Here is a 6,521-nt window from a genome sequence, read left to right as displayed (position 1 = left end):
AAACATTTCTACACTGCTTGTGACAGATTTTGCACACATTTTGCATACTTTCAATACTTTGATTATTCATATTATGTGTTGTGTGGTCCTCCTTTCCAGTCCAGGGTAAATATACAGGCATTTTATATTGCTTTTTGTTTAAATGCCTCCTCCCAGTCACTTGAAATTATGTTTAAGCTGGTGTTGGGGCATTCTGGGCTGGAGAATACAAATTCTAAATCAACAATTCCCTGAAGGTCAATGGAGGAACTCTGGGTTCAGAACTGCCCTGGGCAGAGATCCTCAGGGATGGGGATGGGGCAGGGTCCTGGAAAACGTCCTCAAAGGTGAGGTGCAACAATTCATCCATGTAATCTGTAATAGAAAACAAAAAAGATTATGTATACTTTATGAAATTGTCCAATAGCTCAGTTGCAGTGTTCCACTTTTGGCTTTTAGTGCTTATAGATTTTATTGGATTGGATTATTGATTATTAAGTCAATTTAAAGACAACAGTTACTTTTCATAGTATACAGTATGAAACTGTTAAAATTGAATTTGCAGCATGCTAAGTCAGAATACATGCTAAGTATTATAAGCTCTTATGAAAGCAGATTCACGAGCCACGTTCTGGTGCTTTGCATTGTGGGACACAAGGCAAGATTGACTGGTCAGATGCATACTGGAGAGTATGACATTCTAGTATTATTGGCAGTAGTAATAAACAAGAAAACACGGTGGAATTAGAAATAGAAATAAATGCCTGCCTCTGAAATAAAGAGGTGAAAACATGACCAAATGCATCACATCACACATACAGTCTATACAGCTCAGAAGTCACTTACACACGAGGAAATAAAGAATATAACATAACAAATGAAGCAGCATTATTCTCTGAGTTATAGTACCATATCTTTGAGGTTAAAAGAGTAAGCAGAGTTGAGAGCTTCAGAAAGGTACACAGGAGGCACTGTGCGTCACACCTCTGACAGGAAGTGACGCAGAATCAAAACAGATCGTAGATCCGCTGAAGAAGCTAACTGGCTAACTGACCACATCAACATTAAACCTCTGGAGGTTAACTTTCTCCGGGAAAAAACTGCTTCTCAGCGGGATACAGAGCACCGAGTCTCCGCTGAGATGTCTGAAAGTAAGCTGCAGCTCCGGTAGTCTGTTAGCGAGTGACTAAGTGAGATGTTAGACATTTATTAGCATGCTAACACACCGTTAGCCTGCTAGCCCGAGCTAGCTGTTAGCGAAAGTGTACACAGATGTACGTCTCTTTAATCATTTAATTAACAGAACTATAAAGGGCTCCCAGCCCTAACACCAGCGGTATCGGTCGGAGCGTATCGATTAACCGTTCAAATGTCCTGGTGTCAGCCCTAGCGACCACATTTATGATACACAAGCTAAAGCACAATAGTGTTACATTAACTTCACAACTTCTGCTAAAGAAGCATTTCACTTGCCTTGCAAAGAAAGACAACACTGCTCATGAATTCAGAAGTCTTTAGTCTTCAGATAGTGATATCAAAAAGTAGCTAAATATTCCTCTGTGAGCGTGTTTGGCCTTCAGTGGTAACATAAACACAACATTCTTAGTACATTTAATGACGGGGGGGGGGGGGGGGGGGGGCTATAAACGCCACCCGAGGACGTAACAGACCTTTGTTAGCGCGATTCATTTTTAAAGGGCAGCTGCCAATGGGGAAGTCCTTATGCTGGACTGACCAATGGTGTGTAACTTGATCACTCAGTCACTCTTTTTTTCTTTGGTAAACTTTATTGAGTAACTTGAACTCATTCAATCCATGGAATATACGTTAGTTGCTTTAAACTGAATCAAATAATGTAAGAAAAAAAATAAAATGGAGGGAAAGGACAGAAGAATAACAAAATATTAAACCTTTTGCATCTGTTAAACAACTAAACTGAATATAAAATTATTTGTGTAAGTGTAAACAGTTTTGTCAATCAATTGTCAATCTCAATCAGTTATTTTTAATCAGTTCAAAAAACATAAAGCATGTCATGCAAGTCATGTTGCGTGATGTTTTATACAAACGATTACAGAGGAAGAAGATTTCATTAGAAGCGGCTGCAGCCATCCGGTCCTGGGCCATCCAAGATTAAGAGGGAAGAGCAGCAACCAAACCAGTCTGCATTGAGCTGCACTGAGGACTGTAAGTCATCATTGACTTTACACATAAATCATTTTTTCCCTCTGTTGATATCAGTGAATGTAGCAATACAAATTCATGTTAATATTATTGTTTGAAAAGAAAGAAAAGTAAATATATTTTTATGACTTCCAGCCATGGTTGGCCAGTCTGAAGTCCTCCCTACAGAGAAGATGAAGACAGTATTAAGCTCATGATCAGATGAATTGGTTGGACAGTGCCATGGTGGTAAGTTAATCAGTTTATGAACCAAGTAGTTGATAGGGATGTCAACAGTGAACGGTTAATCGATTAACTGCAGATAATATTTTTCAGTGGTTACACATGTTATCCTATAGGTTAATTTGCATACTAGAGTTAGGGATTAATTTCTTAATAATCTGTCAACAGTGTCTTTAGATGTTAGTATTTGGAAGCATTATATTTTTGGGTTATCCATCTGTCCATCCATCCCATTCTCATGCATATGATATCTTAGAACGCCTGGAGGGAATGTCTTCAAATTTGGCTCAAACGTATTCTTGGACTTAAGCATGAAAGGTCCAACTCAATGTGACTTCGCAAAACACGTTTGGCCATAACTCAAGAATTAATACACTAATTATGACAAACTTTCACATAAATGTCTAATAGGATAAAATAATGAAGTGATGACATTTTATATGCAGATAGTTTCTAAGCAAAGACAGCATGTTTCTCACTGGAAATTATGCACTAGAATCATACATGTCAACAATGTTATATGATTAATTATATGTTATATGAGTCTGGACAGGCCTGGGTGTAAACTGCAACTTTACTGATTTGAGGGAGACACACAGTAGTGAGGTGGTATTTCTAGTTTTATGGTTTGTGCTTGTTACACCTCCAGTTTCTCCCACTTTCTTTGATTTTGTGCAGGTATCTCCAGACTGATGACGAGCTGAAACTTTCTACTTTATCTGCTAGCCATGACAACACTGGTTCTTCATGCAGTGATGATGAAGGTGAGTCCCGTTCCAAAGTAGGTGACAGTTTAATACATCCAGTGCTCACTGTCATCTCAAATACAAAGGTTAAAAAATAGAAGTATCTTTTTTCTTGCATCTGTTTTGAGTTTAGATCTATTATCTAATTTAATCTGTGTTTTTTTTAATAGATTGGATTACACAATCGCCTCAGCCATCTTGTCGACGCTGCAGTCTTCCTATAATATGTGCTGTGTTTTTTTCAGGTACCTTGTCTGTGCTACACTGCAGTATCTTCCTCGGCCTGAGGCAGGACTGTCTGGACACTGAAGTCAATGGGTTCCTTCATCCAATGCAGGAGAATGACGGAGAGGATAATCTGACTAAAGCAGGTCATAGAGAATTTAACTGTCAGACTTCCAATGAGACCAAACTCAATTATCCTCCTGTATGTTATGTGAGAAGTGAATTAATCACCGTATAATGTTTAGGCTCGGGAACACACACCCTGTTCTCTCTGCTCTGTGGTACAGAGGACACCCTGCCTTCTCTTACATGGTTCCCAAGCTCTGCAGTCAAATACTGGCCTGAGAAGACCTGGTAAACATCACAGTCTATACACACACTTTCCTTTCATGGTAATATTCACTTCATTCCTATACCGCTAATCACAAACAGGATGCTATAGAGGACAACCAAACATGACAGTAAAAATGTTATAACACCATCATGTCCCCCCTTCAATGTTTAAAATTCCATCCCCCCACACTTTCACAGTCTCACTTTGATGCTGATACTTTGAATTTAATGTGTAAAATTGGTGCACTTCCCCTTTAAGAGCAGCACACTTTGTACTTTGTCATTATAAAGATTCAGGTCACTGCCAATAAAAGTAGTGCTTGTGTAGTAATAACCCAGGGATTTACATAGCATTTAATTTTTTCTGGTTTTGTTATAATTATTGTGGAAAGTATGATAATGAGTGTAATTATATTTATATTAGATTGGTTCTTGTTGTTGTTGTTGCTGATTTAACCTCTGAATTCATTGTGTCCCCCTGCTTCTAAAACCAAATGTGTAGACACAAATAAAAACGTAAAGAACTGAAGAATAAACAAATAAAAATGTGTATGCATATCTATATCTAAAGTAAGATATTGTTTCCATTTATTTCATTCTTGATACTGAAGGTGCAACCCTGATCTTGAGGAAGGCTTCCCAGACTCTTTCTAAAAAAGACAAAGACAAACAACAGTCACTGTGAGTTTTCAAGCTAGATGTGATGTGTGCAACAGCTGTGCTTACGAATAACCACAGACTGTCACTGTGGAGTATATCACAGGTCATCCCTCTCTCTGTCACTCTCTCTCTCCACACATTTCCTGTCTGGCTATCAGTTCAAATGTTAATGCAACATGCCCAAAAACATTATCTTCAAAAAACAAACTTAAGAAACAAAACAGTGAAGCTGTAGCAGATAATGACAAGATCAAGATGAGGAGTTTGTGTTTTGGATATTTATTTGCAAGCTGTTACTGACAATATGATGTAACTACAGTTTTGTTGTACAGATACTGCAGACATATTTTCTGAGATGAAAAAAAAAACATACTGTAAGACTACTTATTTTTTATTTTCTTGAAAGCACAGGTTTGTTTCATCTGTCCTTTTAAAGGTCAAGTAGCCACTGGCATACAGTAAACTTTTGATAAGTCAGGACACATTACACTTTGATATTTTCATTAATACTATTACTGTTGACAGATAAGAGGAAATATTGCCACAGTCAAATGTACATGGGGTTTAGCTAAATGAACAAAATGTCGTAACTTGATGCTTAAACCTGCTTGATGTAAGAAAACTGCAGGGATGAAACTTAAGTCTTGGTGCTGATGACACATCTGTAGCAACAAAGCAATCCTATCACACTAATTAGTTAATGTTAAGATATGTCAAATACGCCAATATTAAGATAGTATATAAAGACAGGAGCAGGGAATTCCTTTTTTAAAGTGTTAAAAGTGGAACAGATTTTTTTGAGTATTTTTAGCAGATTACTGCAACGACAAGTGATCAATCAAGATTGTATCTCCAAAAAAGTTGAATACTTTTGTCTGTTAACGGACAAAGTTTGAAGGTGTCCAGTGAGGCTTGAAAATGTAATAATCATATATAACTTTTTCATCATCAACCTACATCTACAAAGTATCCTACCTTTAGATTCTGAGCTACACAGCACCAGTCTAAAGTCTGGGTACACCTTCCTATTCAGAGAATATATCCCGACTTTTGACTAGTACCGTATATGTATATGAAAGTCGATGTCTTTCTTGCTGCTCTCCAGCTTCTTCAAAATCAAAGGAGCTTTCATGGTTTGGTTCCAAGGTCAATGTGCAGTGCAGCACTGCAGCTGACTGGAGACCATCAGGAACACAAGGATCTGCAAGAAGAATTAATTATTTATGAAGAGCTTCGATAAAACAGGTTTGAAACAGCTACTTTAAAGGTATACTATGCGATATGTATTTTGAAGACACTGTCATCTGTTGGTCAAAGAGTGTGTTGCTGTATCATTCAGTGAGGACAGCGTGTTCGGTCAGTGAAAAATGCAGCAGATCTACACAGAGGATGATCAACAAGAAAAAAATCGCTGTAACTGTAATGATGTCCTGTGCTTCTCTGCCTCTTCACCATCTGTACTGTGAGAAAAGATGATCACTCAGGTTAATTGAGGAGTCAGCTCTGATTGACCAGAGTTCCCTCGGCTTAGTGTAAATGCCTGAAGTAAGTTTTTTTTTTTAAGACAAGCTGACAGTTTATATGGGTTTTATATATATTTTATAGTTATAGACAGTCCGTGTTCAGGCCACCAACACACATACAGCTCATATTATTTCATCATTGACTACAAATACTAACTCAGTGGACTGTACAAGCATACCTGGATCTAGAATAAATAACTCCTACTGTCTCATCAACACCCCACAGAGACCATCATACCTTCCATAGGAGCTTCTAAATGTTTGTTTTAATCATGAGTTGGTGGAGAGAACCAAAAAGGAGATTAAATATTGTACTTTTATATGTCAGGTGGACATACTAATATTTCTACATAGGAACCCTGATTGTGTAAATATGCAACTTCAAAGTAATAAAATGTTGATTTTACAGCTTATGGTCAAATATCAATTAATGCTGTAATGGTTCATAATCCCCCCAAATATTTTCAATCACATGTGTCTAAATTAAGTTTAGATGCTGAGGACACACTGTTGTTGGAGGAATGGGACATCTGTGATTGACTTCATAGGTTATCTAAATTTGTTATAGTGACTCTTTACTAATGACAGACAGTTATGACAGGTGTACCTCGGTGCAGCCAGCACGGAGGAGCTCCATCTCTGACACACA

At 37.6% G+C, this 6,521-nt stretch overlaps 1 long non-coding RNA gene across 2 annotated transcripts; it reads left to right on the top strand.

Moving 5' to 3' along the window:
* Positions 1–2,298: 2,298 nt before the first annotated feature.
* Positions 2,299–4,346, top strand: LOC128354469 (uncharacterized). Of its 2 annotated transcripts, XR_008321056.1 has the most exons (4): positions 2,299–2,391; positions 3,064–3,149; positions 3,377–3,710; positions 4,301–4,346. It is a non-coding gene; the product is annotated as an uncharacterized LOC128354469 (long non-coding RNA). The 2 variants fall into 2 exon arrangements; XR_008321055.1 differs by lacking the exon at positions 4,301–4,346 and having other exon boundaries at positions 3,377–3,762.
* The last annotated feature ends 2,175 nt before the right edge of the window (positions 4,347–6,521 follow it).

This window comes from Scomber japonicus, chromosome 24 (genome assembly GCF_027409825.1).
Source record: "Scomber japonicus isolate fScoJap1 chromosome 24, fScoJap1.pri, whole genome shotgun sequence".
In the NCBI taxonomy this organism is placed as follows: domain Eukaryota; kingdom Metazoa; phylum Chordata; class Actinopteri; order Scombriformes; family Scombridae; genus Scomber; species Scomber japonicus.
Note: the sequence above shows the minus strand (reverse complement) of the source record. Positions and strands in the feature narration are given on the sequence as shown.